This window comes from Patella vulgata, chromosome 6 (assembly GCF_932274485.2).
Source record: "Patella vulgata chromosome 6, xgPatVulg1.2, whole genome shotgun sequence".
NCBI classification, from domain to species: Eukaryota; Metazoa; Mollusca; class Gastropoda; family Patellidae; genus Patella; species Patella vulgata.
This window is the reverse complement of record NC_065884.2, coordinates 37,477,535-37,500,804: the sequence shown is the minus strand read 5'-3', so window position 1 is coordinate 37,500,804 and position 23,270 is coordinate 37,477,535.

Here is a 23,270-nt window from a genome sequence, read left to right as displayed (position 1 = left end):
AATGGCCGCCGTTCGTTCTCAAATAGCGTAAAAATATGGTATATCATGGTTGTGGACCCTATACAGGTCACAATTTTTATCCGATTTTGTTGAAAATTGAAATGTAAGTGTATAACCTAAAGATCTCGGTTCCTTTCTATATTCGCGCATATTGGACTGTAACTTCCTGAATTATGGCCCCTAATTGTATGAAAAATCACGTTTTTAGCTTGTGGACCCTATAGAGGTCATAATTTTTATCCGATTTAAAAAAACGTATTATTATATGACCGTTACACCCTAAGGAAGGTTGAGTTAGAATTTCGTGGAAATCGGCCCAAAATTTACAGCAAAATGGCCGCCGTTCGTTCTCAAATAGCGTAAAAATATGGTATATCAAGGTTGTGGACCCTATAGAGGTCACAATTTTTATCCAATTTTGTTGAAAATTGAAATGTAAGTGTATAACCTAAAGATCTCGGTTCCTTTCTATATTCGCGCATATTGGACTGTAACTTCCTGAATTATGGCCCCTAATTGTACGAAAAATCACGTTTTTAGCTTGTGGACCCTATAGAGGTCATAATTTTTTTCCGATTTAAAAAAACGTATTATTATATTACCGTTACACCCTAAGGAAGGTTGAGTTCGAATTTCGTGAAAATTTGCTCAAAATTGACAGACAAATTGGCCGCCGTTCGTTCTCAAATAGCGTAAAAATATGGTATATCAAGGTTGTGGACCCTATTGAGGTCACAATTTTTATCCAATTTTTTTTGAAACTTGAAATGTAAGTTTACAACCCAAAGATCTCGGTTCCTTTCGATCTTCGTGCATATCGGACCGTAACTTCCTGAATTATGGCCCCTGATTCTACGAAAAATCGCCTTTTTAGCTTGTGGACCCTAAAGAGGTCATAATTTTTATCCGATTTAAAAAACCGTATTATTATATCACCGTTACACCCTAAGGAAGGTTGAATTCGAATTTCGTGAAAATCGGCCCAAAATTGACAGACAAAATGGCCGCCGTTCGTTCTCAAATAGCGTAAAAATATGGTATATCAAGGTTGTGGACCCTATAGAGGTCACAATTTTTATCTGATTTTGTTGAAACTTGAAATGTAAGTTTATAACCCAAAGATCTCGGTTCCTTTCGATATTCGCGCATATCGGACCGTAACTTCCTGAATTATGGCCCCTGATTGTATGAAAAATCGAGTTTTTAGCTTGTGGACCCTATAGAGGTCATAATTTTTATCCGATTTAAAAAAATCACCGTTACACCCTAAAGACGACTGAGTTCGAATTTCGTGAAAATCGGCCCAAAATTGACAGACAAAATGACTGCCGTTCTTTCTCAAATAGCGTAAAAATATGGTATATCAAGGTTGTGGACCCTATAGAGGTCACAATTTTTATCCGATTTTGTTGAAACTTGAAATGTAAGTTTATAACACAAAGATCTCAGTTCCTTTCGATATTTGCGCATATCGAATTGTAATTTCCTGAATTATGGCCCTTGATTGTAGGAAAAATCACTTTCTTGTTAGCTTGTTCTCTATCCATCTCTCGAAAATGTGGGCGTATCCTGCCTGACAGCCGCTGGTTTATTAGACGAGTCGTTTACCTTCCCGAGATACGTTGAAAAATCAACACACGATTAATTTATCTACGGCGTTGAAAAATTAGATGAACCTTTTAATTTCCCGCGAGCCGTTTATCCGATCGGTTAATTTTTATTACGATTATTTACATATGAAGTACGAATAAAAAAGGGGAATATAAAAAAATGCACACCCATAGATGATCACCTTACCGTGGTCGTAGTATTATATATTATCCACTATCCTATAAACTTAGTATTCCATCACTGACAAATAAATCAAAAATCGGTAAATCACGTCCCAGGTAATTATACAATTGGAAATCGGTAAATCACGTCCCAAGTAATTTATCTTTTTTAAATCACAAATGAATTAACTAGTCTTCCATCTGTACACGTGTTCATAAGTCGAGCTTACAATGAAAGTGCGATAATCTCGATAATCTCGCAAGACTGTACATTAGACTGGCGCCAAAAAAAGGTCACTGTCAATCTCTATAGACAAGCTGTCGCCCATTTTCAGACAGGGTAATTACTTGATTGGGGGCTTCTGCGCAATTTAGTTGATTATTGGGAACAGGTGTTAAATTTTGGTACTGATTCAAAATCAACATTCCCGAAAAAGAAATAAAACAGAACATATATTTAGCTATGACAATTTAATAACAAAAACCAATTGTATGTATTTATATGTATGTACACTAAATACTAAAAACAATCACAAATAACAGCATGAATACTAAAAAACAAAACACTGGAAAACAATCACTGGTTTATAAATACAGAAATAGCAGCATGCACAAAAAGAAATTAAAATTGGAAAACAATCAACGGATTTATATATAATTTAATAAAAAAAAAAGCAAATTGTATGTATTGATAATGTAAATGAACCATTTAAATCCTATACCACAGTCTGTTAAAATTGTTAATAAAAATCTGTGTCTTTAAAAATCTTCCACTCAATCAAAATTCAGAGCCAAGCCAAACTAAGCCAGAGTTATTTTAGTATAAAAAATAAACGCAACTTTTATGTTGTGAAAGTCGTCTTTTATCTACGATTATCATATTATGTGTGAAATAGCTTTATTTAACACCCGCTTACACCGAGGTTATATCGCAGACAATTATCATATTAGTCACTAATCTCCCCTTAATCTATATTCCCATACACATTAATTACAGAAAAGGCCTGTGTATACACGGTATTATGAGCTATTTACGTTTTGGTCAGCCGGTTGTTATTTGGAATATAAATGAAATGAAATGAAATGGGGTTTAACGTCCTGCTGTTCTGCTCCTATACTGGGCTAATGAAGACGGGCATACGCCATACAGTGTGCTATGAGGGAAATTTTGCCCGGGCAGCGGCACTATCGCCTACTCTTATATCGAATTCCAACTGCCAGGGGATCTTTTACTTGCATTCCAATATATACACGGGACCTCGGTTTTTCGTATCATCCGAAGGACTAGACAGCGGTCCTTGTCAGGCCCTCCGGTCTGCACCACTGACAAGGGGAAACCACGTCGGAAAATCTGGATGAACTTTCTCGGCCAATGCAGGGATCGAACACCCGACCTCCAGGCTAGCGAGCCAGCGTCTAATAAGTAAAGGCCGTAGATAAGTAAACACTTTGTTGTTTTTTCAACGTATCTCGGAAAGCAGACGGCTCGTCTAATAAGTGAACGGGTCGGCCATTTTTAAACGCCTCTAGGAGAAACTAAACCTGTCACCATTAAACTAAGCCATAGTACTAACTAACCCATTTATGTAATTCTTAAACGATTTTTTATACGCCCACATTTTCATGTGGACGTATTATGCCGTCGCCCCTGTCCGTCCACAATTTGTTTGTGGACACTCTACAGGACACAATTCTTATCCGATTTTAACGAAACTTGAAATATAGGTGTATCTCTAAAAGATCTCGACTGCTTTCGATATTGGCATGTATCGGATCGAAACTTCATGGATTATGGCCCCTGTTTGTACGAAAAATCATGTTTTTGGCTTGTGGACCCTATAGAGGTCACAATTTTTATCTGATTTTGTTGAAACTTGAAATGTAAGTTTATAACCCAAAGATCTCGGTTCCTTTCGATATTCGCGCATATTGGACCGTAACTTCCTGAATTATGACCCCTGATTGTACGAAAAATCGCGTTTTTAGCTTGTGGACCCTATAGAGGTCATAATTTTTATCCAATTTAAAAAAACGTATTATTATATCACCGTTACATCCTAAGGACGGCTAAGTTCGAATTTCGTGAAAATCGGCCTAAAACTGACAGACAAAATGGCCACCCCTCATTCTCTAATAGTTTAAAAAATATGGTATATCAAGGTTGTGGACCCTATAGAGGTCACAATTTTTATCCGATTTTGTTGAAACTTGAAATGTAAGTTTATAACCCAGAGATTTCAGTTCTTTTCGATATTTGCGCCTATCGAATTGTAATTTCCTGAATTATGGCCGTTGATTGTAGGAAAAATCACTTTCTTTTTAGCTTGTTCTCTATCCATCTCTCGAAAATGTGGGCATATTCTGCCTGGCAGCCGCTGGTATCAATTAACGAACAATGTTTTGGAAGTAAACGCTATGCATACTTTCCAGCGCTAAAAACCCAGTTCTAAACGATACCAAATCCCAAGTATTATGAGCTAGAACGTTTTCTGCCCAAAATTAAGTTTACCTTCAAAATATAGATTATTTCTCACAATAAAACACTATTTTTGTCCGTCCAATTATCAACTACCTGGTAAATAAAATTTTCACCTAAATATATACTCTCTACCATTTAAATATAATATGTTCTATTTGCCTTTAATGCTGTATATAATTTTGCCATATTTCAGTATTACATGCTCATCAGTTAAGAACTAATGAATGTGCTACAAGTTTAATATCAGCTAAATTAGGTGATGATCCTAATTATTATTATATTGTTGGAACAGCTTTGGTTCATCCTGAGGAAGCTGAACCTAAACAAGGCAGAATCGTTGTCTTTCAATATTCTGAAGGTGATACAGAGAAACGTATTTAATTTTATATCCAAAATAACATTGTATGCAACAGAAAAATTCCAATCTAAATTAATTTTAAAACGACTAATCATTATTTACATTGTTCAGACAATATCTAATTGAGATCACATTGCTCAGCCATATATTTTGGAGATGATAAATGTCTGTATCTCTAGTCAAATATTGTGGTGTGTAGTATGTATTGCCTGGAAGGTATGGTTTATTAACTATTTGATAATTACTACATCATGGTGCCTAAATTATGATTCAGATCAATTATTCAATTTTAACATCGACCATCCTACCTGTAGGAATATATCTGTCAATAGCTTTACCAATGGTTGGTTATCACTAATACAAGTCATGACCCTTATTTATGTTTCTATTAGGAAAGTTAACACAGATAGCAGAGAAAGAAATAAAAGGTGCAGCTTATACATTAGTAGAATTTAATGGTAAATTATTAGCCAGTGTAAATAGTACGGTAAGTATTCACTATTTAATATTTTTGAATTTACTCCTACTCTGGATTATTTAAGTAGGTCTCACAGCTACATTGCTCATGCTGTAAGAAAATCAACAATTTTTCGATTTTAACCTTTTTATACACCCACTCGTAATATTGGCATATATTGTAATCCCCTGTAGATCCGTTCACATTTAGCTTGGCCTTACTCTTAAAGACTACAATTATTTATGGGTTCTTTTGATTTTTAATCATCCATATTTTCATGTGGACATTATACTGCAATCTGATTAAAACACAGATCTTATTTCGTTTTGTTTTTATAGTTCAAAATTTCGTTTTACATGTCTTTACTACACTATATTGGCGTGTTCTGAATGATGTTACGGCGAGCTTTAGGCGTTTTTTTTTGCATGGAACTGTGGGTAATCCACTAGTAACATCAATGGAGAGGGATTTTACATAGGCTAAGCCTGTTTCCCAATCCCATTCAGACATCCTGAATAAAAATATTGTTTATAAAAAAACAAGACATCAATGCTGTTTGGTTAATCAGATGTCTGACGTCATAAGGTCAAAAGCCGCTTGTATGACCTCTGATGCGACCTATCGCTACAACCGGTCAGATCTTCATGTAGTATAGGCCATCGAAAGTATAAAAAAAAAAACGAAATAAAGATCTGTATTTTAATAAGATTGTATTACACTGTTACCTCAGTTCGAATTTCAACATTTTAGGATGGCAAGTTCACCTATTAACACTTAACTCATTCGGTCCTACTTTCGCCAGGCGTCGACCTAATTAGCTACTGAATTTCACCGGCTTACACCACCTGTCTACTACCTAATGTCTAGTCACTTTTCTTAACGACAACTGTTGTTGGCTTCTTTGATGTAAAGTTTTGTTGATCAAGAAAGTTATCAAAAAAGGCCAATTGGCTTCCCAAAAGTAGTTATCCAATAAATATATAGTTTGAACTAATTACTGGAATCATAAAATTTGTAGGTCTTTACATCAAAGGTTTAGGAGTTATAAAGGTTGTAAACTCGAGAGACAATTTGCCCGCCCATCAACAGCTGCTGCCGGCCTTTTTGATGTACTGTTTTATTGATCAATAAAGTTATAAAAAAAGACGATCGGCTTTCCAAAAGTAGTTATCCAATAAGCGTATAGCGTGAACTAATGATTGAAATCATAAAATCTATATGTCACATCAATGGTTCAGGGGTTATAAGTTTGTGAACTCGCGAGAAAATTTGTATCATAGGGCGCCATTTTGTACGCAAGTTTAATATTCTCACGCGCGTTCATCCAATAATTTCTTCGCTATGGAAAGCGATTCCGATTCAGAATTTGAAGGAATTTTATCAAAGGATATTTACATGTGAATATTAATCTCAGTAATGACAAATGTTCTGGGGGAAGTGATTTTTCCGAAATTTGAAACAGCAGAGAAGAAGATATATGGCATACCAAAATTGGCAGCCACTCCTCGTCGAATTGTAATATCCCAGCGCTCACACTTTTAATAATTTTTTTGCTATGGAAAGTGATTCTGAATCAGAATTTGTAGGATTTTTATCAAAGGGTATTTTAGATGTGAATATTAACCTCAATTGTGTTCGGGAAAGTGCTTTTCCGGGATTTTAAACGGAGAAGAAGATTACCCAGATACGACTTACTAAGTGTTCTCAATGTATTATTTAAAGAGTTTGTGGGATTGTTCATATGTGTCCAAGGAGAAACCAAATCAAAACACAGAATATTTCAACATACTTCAATATATATATCTGTGTTTATTTTTAGGTACGACTATTTGAGTGGACACCAGAGAAAGAATTGAGATTAGAATGTAGCCACTTTAATAATATCATAGCTTTATATTTAAAAACAAAAGGTGATTTTGTTTTGGTTGGGGATCTAATGCGGTCTATATTACTACTGGCATATAAACCATTAGAAGGGAACTTTGAGGAGGTAGGTGACCATTTGTATTATTACAGAGAACCCAACAAGTAAGCCCAATAACACAAAAATTATTGTTTTAAATTTTTAAATAATTAGTTTGTACGAAAAATCACTTTTTTGGCTTGTGAACACTGTCGAGGTCACAATTTTTATTCGTTTTTGTTGAAACTTGAAATGTAAGTTTATAACCAAAAGATCTGGGTTCCTTTCAATATTTGCGCATATTTCCTAATTATGGCCCTTGATTGTAGGAAAAATCACTTTCGTTTTAGCTTGTTCTCTATCCATCTCTAGAAAATGTGGGCATATCCTGCCTGGCAGCCACTGGTTTTGCCTGTAAAAGAGTCTATTTTCATTCGATTTTTATACGCCCACATTGAAATGTGGTCGGTCCGGTGGTCCGGCGTCCACAATTGCTTGTGAACGCTCTAGAGGCTAAAGTTAATATCTGATTGACTTTGAATTTATACACAGTGTTTAAGGTCTTGAGACGAAAAAGCCTATTGATTTTCAGCGATTTCCGATAATTACTGCCAGAGTTATGTCCCTTGATCACTTTGAAAAATGTTGTGGATGCTCTAGAGGCCAAAGTTAATATCCAATTGACCTTAAATTTATACACAGTGTTTGAGGTCATGAGACGAAGAAGCCTATTGATTTTCAACGATTTCCGATAATTGCTGCCAGAGTTATGGCCCTTGACCACTTCAAAAAATCTTGTGGACGCGCTAAAGGCCAAAGTTAATATCCGATTGACTTTAAATTTATACACAGTGTTTAAGGTCATGAGACGAAGAAGCCTATTGATTTTCAGCGATTTCCGATAATTACTACCAGAGTAATGGCCCTTGATCACTTAAAAAAATCTTGTGGATGCTCTAATGGCCAAAGTTAATATCCAATTGACTTTAAATTTATACGCAATGTTTAAGGTCATGAGACGAAGACACCTATGGATTTTCAACGATTTCCGATAATTACTGCCAGAGTTATGGCCCTTGATCACTTCAAAAAATCTTGTGGATGCTCTAGAGGCTAAAGTTAACATCCGATTGACATTAAATTTATACACAGTGTTTAAGGTCATAAGATGATGAAGCCTATTGGTTTTCAGCGATTTCTGATAATTACTGCCAGAGTTATGGCCCTTGATCACTCTGAAAAATCTTGTGGATGCTCTAGAAGCGAAAGTTAATATTCGATTGACTTTAAATTTATACACAGTGTTTAAGGTCATGAGACGAAGAAGCCTTTGATTTTCAGCGATTTTCAATATTTGCTGCCAGAGTTATGGCCCTTGATCACTTTGAAAAATCTTGTGGATGCTCTAGAGGCCAAAGTTAATATCCGATTGACTTTCAATTTATACACAGTGTTTAAGGTCATGAGACGAAGAAGCCTATTGATTTTCAGCGATTTCCGATAATTACTGCCAGAGTTATGGCCCTTGATCACTTCAAAAAATCTTGTGGATGCTCTAGAGGCTAAAGTTAATATCCGATTGAGTTTAAATTTATACACAGTGTTTGAGGTCATGAGACGAAGATTCCTATTGATTTTCAATGATTTCCGATAATTACTGCCAAAGTTATGGCCCTTAAGTTATCATCCGATTGACTTCAGATTGATACACAGAGTTTAAGATCTTGAGACGAACAAGTATATTGATTTTCAATGAATTTTTATGACTTGAACAGTTAAATCCATGATATTAAAAGCTTTGCATACAAAACGTTGGCATGGGGCAGAACTTTATAAAAACCAAACAAATTCTAATAGTTTTCTGATAATTACTTCGTGAGTTGTTGCTCTTAATCAGATTTTAATGTATTATAAAGGTTTCATTACCGAAAAAAGGAAAAATATGCGACAACCCTTGTTGACTGCCCGGACGATTTAGTTGCTGTGGGCGTATGTTTCGTTGCCTGGCAACCTATCTTTTTATATTTTTTTTACCATTTGATGCCTAATGCCAATTTGGACCAAGTCAAACCAATTTAATATTTTCACTGTCACCGGAAATGACGTCATTTGGGCAAAAACTGTATTTTTAGCCTTCAAAACAGCTATTTTACTCAAATGATTTTTAATGTTTTATAAAATTATGATATTTTATTCCAATCAACAAATAGAACGAACCAATACCATCATACAGATACCACTAAATGGTTTCTAACTTGTACAGTTGCAGAGAAATAGACGATTTTCTACAAGTCACTTTTCAAGGTTTTTAGTCTATAAAAGTGTCAATTATTTTTCGCTTTTCATCAAATTTTCACCATGTGATGCCTAATGCCATTTATGATTTCATAGAACTGATTTAAGATTTTCATTATTACCGGAAGTAATGTCATTTTGGCAAAAACTGTATTTTTAGCCTTCCAAAAACAAATATTTTTTTGTAATGAGTTATATTTATTATTCGATTAACATTATGATATTGGATTCCAATGGACATACAGATTGGATGAATACAATCATATGTCCAGAATTGCTTCTAGCATCTTCCCTTGTCGAGAAATTACCAATTTTGTCGGGTTCATTTTTATACCCCTCTGTTCGTTCACTCCAAAATTTTTAATCCGATTGTTTTAAAATTGATATATATAGTATGCGTTAGTGAGATGAAGAAGCCTAGTTAATTTCAATAATTTCTGTTTATTGCATCTAGAGTTATGACCCTTGTTTCACTTTGTTGAACCTTGTGAACGCTATTACGCCGAAAGTTATCATCCAATCTTTGTGAAATTTATATGCATTATTTAAATTAGTGAAACGACAAAGCCTACTGAATTTCAACAATTTACAATAATTAATTCTAGAGTTATGGTCCTTGTTTTACTTTGTGAACCTTGTGAATTTTTGAATGACAAAAGTGACCATCCTATCTGTATGAAATTTATATGCATTATTTAAATTAGTAAAACGAAAAAGCCTGTCAAATTTCAACAATTTCTGTAAACTACTTCCAGAGTTAAGACCCTTGTTTCCGTTTGTAGAACTTTGTGAACCCTCAAACGACAAAATTATAATCTGATCTGTATGAAACTGTCTTGTAAAGGCCCCCAATTACCTACAAAGGAATAAATATGTGACAAGCCTTGTCGACCGCTCTGACAATTAAGCTGCTGTGTGCATATGTTTCGGTGCCTGGCAACCTATCTTTAAAAAAATTACGCATTTTAATTTCCATTAGAAAGTCAGCTAACTTAGAGGTAAGTTAGTAACAAATTTTGTAAAGATCACTTTTTTGACATGTAACACATGGTAACAAATGTATAAATGGAATTAATATTGCTGGATTTGGTTGTTTCTGCGTCCATTTTATAACACGTGTGCAATGCGGAAATATGTTGAAATATGTTGTGGAAATATGTTGAACGGTTTCATTGGTACCAGAAGTGACATAAGTTTAAGGGTAACTTGGCACCGAAAGTGACAAAAGTTCAAGAGTAAGGTGGTACCGGTGAAACCCGTCATTACTGCATCGCAGTTTTGTTTCTGTTAAGATTATTATTATTATTATTTTATTTTTTTTTTGTGTTTTGTCCACAAATCGGATTTCTCAGAATCTAACCATAGGATCTTTCTGAAACTTTTACCTATCCCCCCAAAAATGGGTTGATTAAATATATTTTCAAAATGTTTTACGAATCCGAAATCACCGTATTTTACGAACAAATGCATTTGACCTACAATGCTGTAACTTTGTGACTATTTGAACTATTTTACTAAATCTTTTTTCTTTGAGTACCTTGAGACAATTACTTCAAATCAGCAGATTCAGATTTTCGAATTTCGAAAATTCGTCGCTGTGATTTCGAACCGGTATTTATGACCAATTTGACAACTTCTTTAATAGTTGTACAATTTTCATGAAATTTAGTATGTAAGTAGATCTTACCGATGCGACTTCAAAAATATGATTAGAAATTTGCTAAATTATCTCCCCTTAATGAAATTATTAAAAAAAATCATCGAAATATAGGTCAGAATGACCTAATTTTTTTTTTCGATGCTAGACAAGTAATTACTGATTCATATACAAAATAGGGAGTTTGTCGATCGAACCGGAAATGCCACCATCTTGAAACGTGAAAAGTCCTAATAACTTTTGCGATATTGCACTTACAGACATGGGAGTTATATTTTCTGAATCCCTGCAGGAATGCCTAAAAAACTTTCAGAGCAGAATTTTGATTTAGGTCAACTGATGGCCGCCATTTTGAAGTGAATATGAAAAATAGCGAAAAATCGACATTTACGGTCTTCTAAACAAACACAATAGGGCATAGTATGTTCAATACGTCTCCTATTTCTGAAATTAATACATTTCAGGATAGCCGGGATACGGGTCGAATGTTTGGTATTTGAATATTTCAAAAATTCGAATTTCGCCTTTGATGTTTTCCGTGCCGACAAGGTTGTTTTCGAGTGTAGGCCCGCGCATGCGCGTCACAACCCTACTATCGTGCACACCAACTTGAAACTCACCGGGTATCTGGCTTATGGTCCCAAGCACAATTCCAAACAAGAAATTTTAGGGCCATTTTCCCGGGGGTACATAAAGTAAAACAAGAAAATAGAGATGGAACTAGGTGTTCGATTTTAATTTGGAGACAATATTTGGATGTGCCAAGGTCGGAAATGGGGGGTTAGCCGAAGTTTCGAAGAGATAGGTCCATTTTGTAAAAAAATCCCTTCATAACAAACATAATTAGCTGCTTTTGACTTTGCGCATGCGCAACGCTGGAACCAAAGCTACCATGTCTACCAAATTCCGGATAGAAACTTTTCACATTGGTACCTAGGTGCCCTGAAAATTTCAAGGCGATACCTGCATTCTTTCAAGTCGTTTGTTCTTGGCACGGCTCCAGGTCGGCTGGCGTTCTCATTTTTTCTAAATCCAGATACGGCTTCCGTAAGGGGAAAAAGGGGGAATTTCGCCACGACACCGGAACGGATTGTCCGAGAACCATGAAATTTGGACACAATACGCCTATTACCACCCCGGATTCTGTACTTTACTCCCATTTTGATCCGATTAAAAAAAAAAGAGTTTCAGCCAAAAGAAAAAAAGATTTTCGGAATTTAAATTTGGTTTTAATTAATTTTGAAATTGAAAATGCAAAGGGATCTTATCGCCTCTTCCGTATGTGATTGCTAGTAGTACTATACACATTATCCTTAAAAAACATTTTTTTAAAATGACCGCAACACTAAAAACCAAAATCGCCTATTTTGACTTTATCATACATTAAATATTATATGCATGCGGTTAATTTTTATACGCCCACATTGAAATGTGGTCGTATATTGTCGTCGCCCCCGTCCGGCTGGCTAAAGTTAGTATGCGATTACTTTAAATTTATACACAGTGTTTAAGGTCATGAGACGAAGAAGCCTATTGATTTTCAGCGATTTCCGATAATTACAGTCAGAGTTATGGCCCTTGATCACTTCAAAAAATCTTGTCGACGCTCTAGAGGCTAAATTTAGTATCCGATCGACTTTAAATTTATAGACAGTATTTAAGGTCATGAGATGAAGAAGCCTATTGATTTTCAGCGATTTCCGATAATTACTGTCAGAGTTATGGCCCTTGATCACTTCAAAAAATCTTGTGTACACTCTAGAGGTTTACTAATTCTTTTTTCTTTGAGTACCTTGAAACATTTACTTCAAATCGCTGTGATTTCGAACCGGAAGTTGAGACCAACTTGACAACTTCTTTAGTAGTTGCACGATTTTTATGAAATTTAGTATCTAAGTAGATCTTATCGATGCGACTTGAAAAATTTCATTAGAAATGTTCTAAATTATCTACCCTTGATGAAATTAAGGATCAAATTTTTAAAATAAATCGACGAAGTATAGGTCAGATTGCCTTGAATTTTTTTTTTCTGTACTAGCTAAGAAAGTACTGATGTGTACACAAAATATGAAGTCTGCCGATTGAACCGGAAGTGCCACCATCTTACGAATGCATTTGACCTACATTGCTGTAACTTTGTGACTATTTGACCTATTTTACTATATTTTTTTTCTTTGAGCACATTGAAACATTTACTTCAAATCTGAAGTTTCGGATTTTCGAATTTTCGTCGCTGTGATTTCGAACCGGAAGTTGAAACCAACTTGACAACTTCTTTGATAGTTGCACGATTTTCATGAAATTTAGTATATAAGTAGATCTTACCGATGCGACTTGAAAGATGTCATTAGAATTTTCTAAAATATCTCCTCTCTTGATGAAATTAAGGATCAAAGTTTTCAAAAAAATCGACGAAATATAGGTCAGATTGCCTTGAATTTTTTTTCTGTACTAGCTTAGACAGTATTGATGTGTACACAAAATATGAAGTCTGCCGATTGAACCGGAAGTGCCACCATCTTAAAACGTGAAGGGGATCACGTGGCTAAGTGGGTAAGACGCTAGCTCGCTAGCCTGGAGGTCGGGTGTTCGATCCCAGCATTGGCCGAGAAAGTTCATCCAGATTTGTCAGTGATGCAGGACGGAGGGGCTGACAAGGAAAGCTGTCTAGTCGTTCGGATGGGACAAAAAACTGAGGTCCCGTGTACACATTGGCGTGCACGTAAAAGATCCCTTGGCAGTTGGAATTCGATATAAGAGTAGGCCGTAGTGCCGCTGTCCGGGCAAAATTTCCCTCATAGCACACTGTATGGCGTATGCCCGTCTTCATTAGCCCAGGTTAGGAGCAGAACAGTATGACGTTAAACTCCATTTCATTTCATTTCATTTAAAACGTGAAAAATCCATAAGGGTTTTGCAATATTTTAATACAGACATGGGAGTTACATTTTCTGAATCCTTGAAGGAATGCCTAAAAATCTATAGGATTTGAATTTTGATCTAGGTCAATTGATGGAAACCATTTTGAACTGAATATGAGAAAAAGTGAAAAATCAACGATAACGTTCATGAAAATGAAAACAATAGGCCGTAGTTTGGAGAATACTTCTCCTATTTCGAAAAATAATACATTTCTGGATAGCTGGGATCAGGGTCCAATTTATGGTATTTGAAAATGTCACAATTTTGAATTTTGCCTTTGTCGTTTTTCGTGCCGACAGAGTTGTTTATGAGTGAAAAATCGCATTAATTTAGCGAGGTTTTGACCGATTTTAATTGGTTTTTTTTATCTTGTTGAGATTCTTTATATGACCCTTGACATGTAACAGGAAGTGATTGTGATTGATCATATCTCAGAAACTACTTGTCGGATTGATTCAATTTCTACAGGTTTACAGGGAAAGTGGGTGTGACTTTGAGATTAAAGCTATTTTGGACGTTCTGTGACAATGCGAAATGTCCGAAATCACCCAAGTTGTTGTTTTTTTAAAGGGGCTAAATCGCTAATATTTGGCACCTAGAAATTTGACACAAATGAGTCGCAACACATATAATAATGTAATATGAATGTATATAAACTGATTTACATTCAATCATTTCTGTTTTTACTGTAATTTCTAACCAGTTATGTTCAGTGAAATACAATCTCTAGCGTCTGGTTATTCCAGTCTACACCGATAGTATTTATTGCGCATGCTCTCGAGATAATGAATATTTTTTTTTATGGTATTTTATCCAGGGCTAAAGGGTCGTCTGATTTGAGCAAAAATGTCAACAATTTTTGTCTTAATTTTCCTTGGCCGCATTGGCTAATTCAGTTTTTCGCTCCTAGATTGATTATTTATTGTTCAATTTGTTTAAAACAAAGTTCATAAAGTTAAAATAAATTACAAAACAAATTATTCCGTAGTTAATTGTTTTAGATCAAACAATCAGTCAGACTTTAATCAATTCACACGCTGGCTGTATATAGGTAATTAAGGAATAAACTTTCCGAATATGCTTTCAGTCAGTGGCGTCTGAGGGGATTAAGAGTGTTTTCAATAATTGGCAAAGTAGTTTTTACGGGAGGTCTCTTTTTGCGTGATGATAGCCGAATTAATTTTAATCAGATTGGTGTAAACTTGCCACCAAGTGTATATAGTAACCATTGGCTATACGTATAAGTGTTTAGTCTTTTAGTGGTATTCAAAGGCCAGTTTAAGTAAGAAAAATCCACATAACTTTAAGCATATTCCTGAAGCAATGGCCCGAGAAATCCCTCTCTGGCCATTGCTGGATTAGCTTCTGATACTTGCGCTTTTGAGGGAGTGTGTCTATTCTTCCGTTCAATCAAATCTATCCAAAAGCACAGCAACATGACAGCCCTTCTTTTAATCTGGGGCCTTTCCTAAAACTTTGGACAGTGATTTAAGGTATTAAAAGCGGTGAAAGTGTTGCTCGTCTCAAAACAATATTGTTTACATGATATACACAGTTTAAAAATCGTGCTGACAGTTGATAGCCTTGTTTGTCACACAATTAGTTTTTCTGCAATATTCTGCTATGCACTGGTTAATTGGGAATATTAAAATCGTGAGTCATGACGTAACGTTATGTAAACATATTTGGTCCAATGTGGAGCTATGTTTAAATCGTAATGATATTGTTACGCAGTAAGCTATTGGTTGTTAATCGGACTATTGACCAGTCATAATTTAGAACAAGAATGTGCACTCTGTACAGCAGTGAGTAGTGGGATTAGCTCTAATCAAACGAAACACTGCGAGGAGTATGAACTTTAAGTGACCTATGGAAGGTACCTTAAAATTAAGTGAGATTATAATGACTTCTTTTAACCGGAGTACACAATGTAGTAGCAGGCCCGTAATGGAGATTTTAAAAGTTAGGGAATTGAGGTTGAAACAAGTATAAGGTTACTACCACCGAAATGGTCAAGGTTTTTTTGTTTTGTTTTTTTTCTATCATCTATCATGTTTGTATTGCTTAATCAATCATGGGGGATCACGTGGCTAAGTGGGTAAGACGCTGGCTCACTAGTCTGGAGGTCGGGTGTTCGATCTCTGCATTGGCCGAAAAAGTTCATCCAGATTTTCCGGCTTGGTTTCCTCTTGTCAGTGATACAGGATGGAGGGCCTGACAAGGACAGCTGTCTAGTCGTTTGGATGGGACAAAAAAACGAGGTCCCGTGTACACATTGGTGTGCACGTAAAAGATCCTTGGCAGTTGGAATTCGATATAAGAGTAGGCCGTAGTGCCGCTGCCCGGGCAAAATTTCCCTCATAGCACACTGTATGCCCGTCTTCATTGGCCCAGGTTAGAAGCAGAACAGTAGGACGTTAAACCCCATTTCATTTCATTTAATCAATCATGTTTGCAAGAACTGTCATATAATAAAGTTTGATGCGTTAAATTTATTTGTAAATTTGACATAGCGATGACATTTCATTGTAGTTTAACATTTCAGAAAATATTAATACAGCCGCGAGATAATGATGATAACTGCTGACCGAAGCGTGCCACCAATGATTTACAATGTACCGTCAAGACCTAGGGCTAGGGAAAATGACCGTAACTAGATCTGACCCAACGGTCATTTTGCACACCAGAAAGAGCCTTTGGTCATAGCGTAAAAATATGGTAAATCAAGGTTATAGACCCTATAGAGGTCACAATTTTTATCCGATTTTGTTGAAACTTGAAATGTAAGTTTATAACACAAAGATCAAGGTTCCTTTCGATATTTGCGCATATCGAATTGTAATTTCCTGAATTATGGCCCTTGATTGTAGGAAAAATCACTTTCTGTTTAGCTTGTTCTCTATCCATCTCTCGAAAATGTGGGTGTATCCTGCCTGGCAGCCGCTGATTATCCGATTTTGTTGAAACTTGAAATGTAAGTTTATAACCCAAAAATCTCGGTTCCTTGCAATATTTGTGCATATCGAATTGTAATTTTCTGAATTATGGCCCTTGATTGTAGGAAAAATCACTTCCTTTTTAGCTTGTTCTCTATCCATCTCTCGAAAATGTGGGCGTATCCTGCCTGGCAGCCGCTGGTTTTCAAAGATTGGGACCCTTTTTGGACCGTTTATGCTATATTGACCCTTTTAGATTTGCATTTACACCCTAAACCACCGTTAGGACCCTAAGTAACCGAAGTTTAAGAAACAAATTTAGAGTAGTTTTCGTGATAAAAGCGTCTGAATAGGCTCTAAAAAGGAAAATTCTAGATATTCAGCGTCCCATAATCTATTGCCTTACGCACCGAATTTGTATCATTTGGCTGTCATAAGAACGTCCATTATTCGGGCTATCCAATGAGACTTTATTTCTTTAGATTCGGTGAAAATTTTTTCGACTACTTCCGGTTTTTTTTATCATTGTCGGGATAGTTTTAACAAGTTGTTTGGATACTTGACTTTCTGTACCAAAAGTTTCAGAAACACCCATTGAGCTGTTTTCAATACAAAGAAAAATAGAAGAGCATTTTTAGTCATTTAAGGATTCTTCTACTTTTTTCAAAGATTGAGGCTCTTTTTGGACCATTTATATTATTTCAATGCATTTATTTTTGGATTCATGCTATAGACCACTGATAGGACTCTGAGTAAAAAAAGTTTAAGAAAAATCGTAGGTATCGTTTTCGAGAAAAAGGCGTCTCAAAATGCTCCAAAACGGAAAATGCTACATTTTCGGGGTACCATAATTTATTTTCTAACTCTCGAAATCGTATCATTCAGATGTCATATGATGTCATATAATTTATTTTCTAACTCTCGAAATCGTATCATTCAGATGTCATATGATAGTCCATTAATGGGGCTATTCAACGACACTTTAGTTCTGCTAATATCTGGCGGAGAAATCAAGTTTTTCGCAAGAGCGCCATTTTTTAAAACTTTTTTTTTCATTTTTTGCATACTTCCGGTATGGAGATTATTGTCGGGATAGTTTTGATAGCCGGTTTGGGCAATTAAATAGCCGCAGGGCTCTGTAATGATATATTACGTTATCTGATTAGATAAAATGCCCCTAAGAAATCCTATGTTCAAAAGTGTCAAAATATCGAAAATTAAATTTCAATAACTCAATACATGTTATACATCGTAAGAATCGTAATTAGGTCAGCTATCTGAATGAGTAACCTTTTTGTAAAAATCTGTTTAAATAAAGTAATAGAGCATTTTCCAAAATTTCATGAATTTTCGACTTTTTTCAATTTTCAGTCCCTTATTTATCCTATTCCAGACATTTCAAAGTCTTATTGGATGGTTTCATGCACAAGACTACCAAAAGGACTCTCGATAGAGAAAGTTTAAGAAAAATCCTTGAAGCAGTTTTCGAGATAAAGGCGTCCAAAACAGAAAATACTTGATTTTCAGCGTGCCATAGTTTGCTGCCTGGTCTTGGTATCCGTATGAATTGGGTATCATACGACAGTCCAATCATCGTGCCACCCAACGATATATTAATTTGTTGAAATTGGACGGAGAAATCCCGTTTTTCCCAAAAGCACCCATTTTTTGCGGGTTTTTTTTTCAAAATATTGAGCATTATTTCGACTACTTCCGGTTTATGGATCGTTGTTGAAATTGCTTTATCCAACGGTCTGACCATATGGCTTTATGCTGCAGAGGTTTCAGAAAGATCGATTGATGCTTTAAAAAAAATATAAGGGTTGGAAAATGGGTAGAAAATTCGAAAAATAAAGGCCGATAACTCTGAATGAAACTTATATTACTGGAATCGGATGGACATGAAAATCTTAAATCAGTTCTATGAAATCATAAATGGCATTAGGCATCACATGGTGAAAATTTTATGTAAATCGAATAATAATTGCCACTTTTATAGACCAAAAACCATGAAAAGTGACTTGTATAAAACCGTCTATTTCTCTGCAACCGTACAAGTTAGAAACCATTTTCTGGTATCTGTATGATCATATGGGTTCAATCTATTTGTTGATTGGAATCAAATATCATAATTTTAAAAACATTACAAATCAGACTCATTTGAATAAAATATCTGTTTTGAAGGCTAAAAATACAGTTTTTGCCAAAATGACGTTACTTCCAGTGATAATAAAAATCTTAAATTACTTGTATGAAATTGTAAATGGCATTAGGTATCACACAGTGAAAATTTTATGAAAATCGAATAATAATTGACACTTTTATGGACCAAAAACCTTGAAAAGTGACCTGTTATATCAGTTTTTAAAAAAAAAAAAAAATTTGCTTTCGAAAAATGGTACCTTTCTGTCAAAAATGTAGTTTTTGGTAAAATTAAGCCACTTCCGGTGCCGACAGATATCTCTATCGGTAACAAAATAAATGACAATTGAGACAACGGAGTATATGAACTTTGTTTTATACAAATCGAGCAATAAATACTTAATCTAGGACTGAAAAACTGAATTAGCCAATGGCAGCCAAGGAAAATTACTGAGACAAAAAAATTTCACATTTTTGCCCAAGTCAGATGACTCGTTAATTTTGTGTAAAACACGACTAAAAAATATTCATAAATAAAAAAATTTTAATTTTCAAATTTCGAACGACAAAAGCCATAGATGAATGTTAGAAATTCAAAAATGTGAGATAGCCATTGTCTCGGAAAAGATTCAGGGTTTCCAAAAATGTGAATTGTTTTAAAATAGGTAAAGAATTGGCGAAACCACGGCCGCTTTTTGATTTATTGCTACGGTTCAAAATTTGGCCACTTCCGCTCTGTGCAGACGTTTCAAAAATACTTTATCAAGTCACCACCACATTGTTTCCCGAGAGAAAATTGAACCCCAGATCGATATCGGTTTTCGATCATGGAGAAAAAGGCTCCTGCGGTAAATAATAATAATAATAACTAGACCTGCAAGCAGCACTGAACCGGCTTTCAGGAATCAGACAGGAAGTGTGTCATACAATAGCCCATTTATCGAGCTACCAAACGATACTTTAGATATTCTAATCCGATCACACCCGACGGTGAAATCCCGCTTGTTGCAAGAGCACCAATTTTTTTACTGTCTTTTTTTTTTAAATATCAAATATTTTTTTGACTACTTCCTGTTTACGGATCATTATCAGGATAGATTTAACAAGTGGTATGGGAACTTAAATTCCTGTACCAGAAGTTTCAGAAAGATCCATTGGACAGTTTTACCTCCCTTATACCATTAGAAGCAGATTTACAGATATAACGATTTTTTTTACTTTTTTCAAAGATTGTGGCCCTTTTGGACCATTTATACAATATTGGGGCTTTTAAATTTAGATTCACACCATAGACCACTGTTAGGACTCTAAGTAACATAAGTTTAAGAAAGGAAATAAGAGAAGTTTTCGAAATAAAAGCGTCTGAATAGGCTCAAAAAAAGAAAATAATAGATTTTCATCGTTCCATTATATATTGCCTAACCCGCGAATTTTTACCATTTAGATCTCATAAGATCGTCCATTGTTCGAACTATCCAATGACACTTTAGTTGTTTTGATTCGGTGGAATTTGGCGTAGTAATCACTTTTTTCGCAAGATCGCCATTTTTTTACTTTTTACGGGTTTTTTTCTCAAAATATCGGAAATTTTTTCGACTACTTCCGGTTTTTGGATCATTGTCGAGATAGCTTTAACAAGTTGTTTGGTTACCTTACCTTCTGTACAAGAAGTTTCAGAATATTTCATTCAGCTGTTTTCCAAAGAAAGAAAATTAGAAGATCATTTTCAGTAATTTAAGGATTTTTCAACTTTTTTCCAAGATTGAGGTTCTTTTTGGACCACTTATATTATTTCAATGCTTTTATTTTTGGACTCGCGCTATAGTCCACCGATAGGACTCTGAGTAAAAAAAGTTTAAGAAAAATCGTAGTTTTCGTTTTCGAGAAAATGGCGTCTTAAAATGCTCCAAAACGGAAAATACTAGATTTTCGGCGTACCATAATTTATTTTCTAGCTATCTAAATCATATCATTCAGATGTCATATGATAGTCCATTAATAGGGCTATCCAGCGATACTTTAGTTCTTTTGGTCCGCTAGCATCTGATGGAGAAAGCAAGTTTTTCGCAAGAGCGCTATTTTTTTAAACCCTTTTTCTTCATTTTTTTAATACTTCCGGTATGGAGATTATTGTCGGGATTTTTTAATAACCGGATTGGCTTATCAAATAGCAACAGGGCTATGTAGTGATATATTACATTGTCTGATCAGATAAAATGTCCCTGGGAAATCCTATGTTCAATAGTGCCAAAAATGCAAAAATGTCAATATATCGAAAATTAAATTTCAATATTTCAATACATATTATACATCGTTAGAATCGTTATTAGGTCTGCATTCTGAATGTGTAACGTTTTTGTAAAAATTTGTTTAAATAATAAAGTAATAGAGCATTTTCCAAAATTTCACGATTTTTCAACTTTTTTCGATTTTCAGTACGTTATTTTACGTATTCCAGACATTTCAATGTCTTATTGGATGGATTCATGCACAAGACTACCGGAGGGACTCTCGATAGGGAAAGTATAAGAAAAATCCTTTGGGCAGTTTTCGAGATACAGGCGTCCAAAAACGCTCCAAATCAGAAAATACTTGATTTTCAGCTTGTCATATTTTGCTGCTTGGTCATAGTATCCGTATAAATTGGGCATCATACAACAGTCCATTCCTCGGGCCACTCAACGAAAGCTTAATTCGTTTAATCCATTGATACTGGACGGAGAAATCAAGTTTTTCCCCAAAACACCCATTTTTTGCGTTTTTTTCGAAATATCTATCAGTATTTCGACTACTTCCGGTTTCCGGATCGTTTTTAAAATTGCTTTATGCAGCGGTCTGACTATATAGCATTATGTTCCAGGAATTTCAGAACTATCGATTTATCCTTTCCAAAAAATATAAGGGTTGGGAAATGGGCAGAAAATTCGAAATGAAACTTACATTTCTGGTATCGGATGGTCTTCAGGTATCCAAAAATGTAGGTCAAATTTGAAAATTTTGAAAAATAAAAAAAATTGTCTCTTAAACAAAATTTTTCATTTTTCGAAAGCTAGAAGTCAGCGACGAAGTTTCGAAATTTCGAAATTTTCAACTGCTATCGTCCGAGAAAAGACTCAGGGTTTCTGAAAATGTCATTTGTATGAAAATAGGTACAGAATTGACGAAGCTACTGCGCAGAAGTTTCAAAATTGTTTTAAGGAGTAGCCACCACCTGGTTTCCCAAAAGAAAATTTGGTTCCAGATCGATATCTGTTTCCGATCATGGAGAAATAGGCTCCCGCGGAAAAAAATAATAATAATAATAATTTTAGTAAAAACAATAGTCTTTCAGACAAAGTCTGAAAGCCTAATAATAATTTTAGTAAAAACAATAGTCTTTCAGAAAATTATTCTCAATAGTAAAAACAATAGTCTTTCAGACGAAAGTCTGAAAGCCTAACTAGACCTGCAAGCAGCACTGAACTGGCTTTCAGGAATCAGACAGGAAGTGTGTCATACAATAGCCCATTCATCGAGCTAAAAAACGATACTTTAGATGTTTTGATCCGGTCACACCCGAAAGTGAAATCATGATTTTTGCAAGAGCACCAATTTGTACTGTTAATTTTTTTTTAAATATGAATATTTTTTCGACTATTTCCGGTTAAAGGATCATTGTCGGGATAAATTTAACACGTTGTATGGGAACTTAACTACCTGTACCAGAAGTTTCAGAAAGATCCATTAGACAGTTTTTAAAAGAAAGGAAAATTAGAAGATATTTAACAAAATTTAGCAAATAATTGGTAGTCTGATGCCAATGTTTTATCTCCCTTATACCATTAGAAGATATAACGATTTTTCGACTTTTTTTCAAAGATTGTGGCCCATTTTGGACCATTTATACTATATTGAGGCTTTTAAAGTTTAAGAAAGGAAATAAGAGAAGTTTTCAGGATGAAAGCATCTGAATAGCACCCAAAAATGAAAATACTAGATTTTCAGCGTCCCATTATATATTGCCTAACCAGCGAATTTTTACTATTTAGATGTCATACGATCGTCCATTGTTCTGGCTATCCAATGACACTTTAGTTGTTTTGATTCGGTGAAATCTGACCATTTTTTAAACGCCCACATTTTCATGTGGATGTATTATGCCGTCGCCCCTGTCCGTCCAGATGTCCGTCTGTCTGTCTGTCCGCCCATCCGTTCGTTCACAATTGTTTGTGGACTCTCTACAGGTCACAATTCTTATCCGACTTTGACGAAACTTAAAATATAGGTTTATCCCCAAAAGATCTCGGCTGCTTTCAATATTGGCATGTATCGGATCGAAAATTCATGGATTATGGCCCCTGATTGTACGA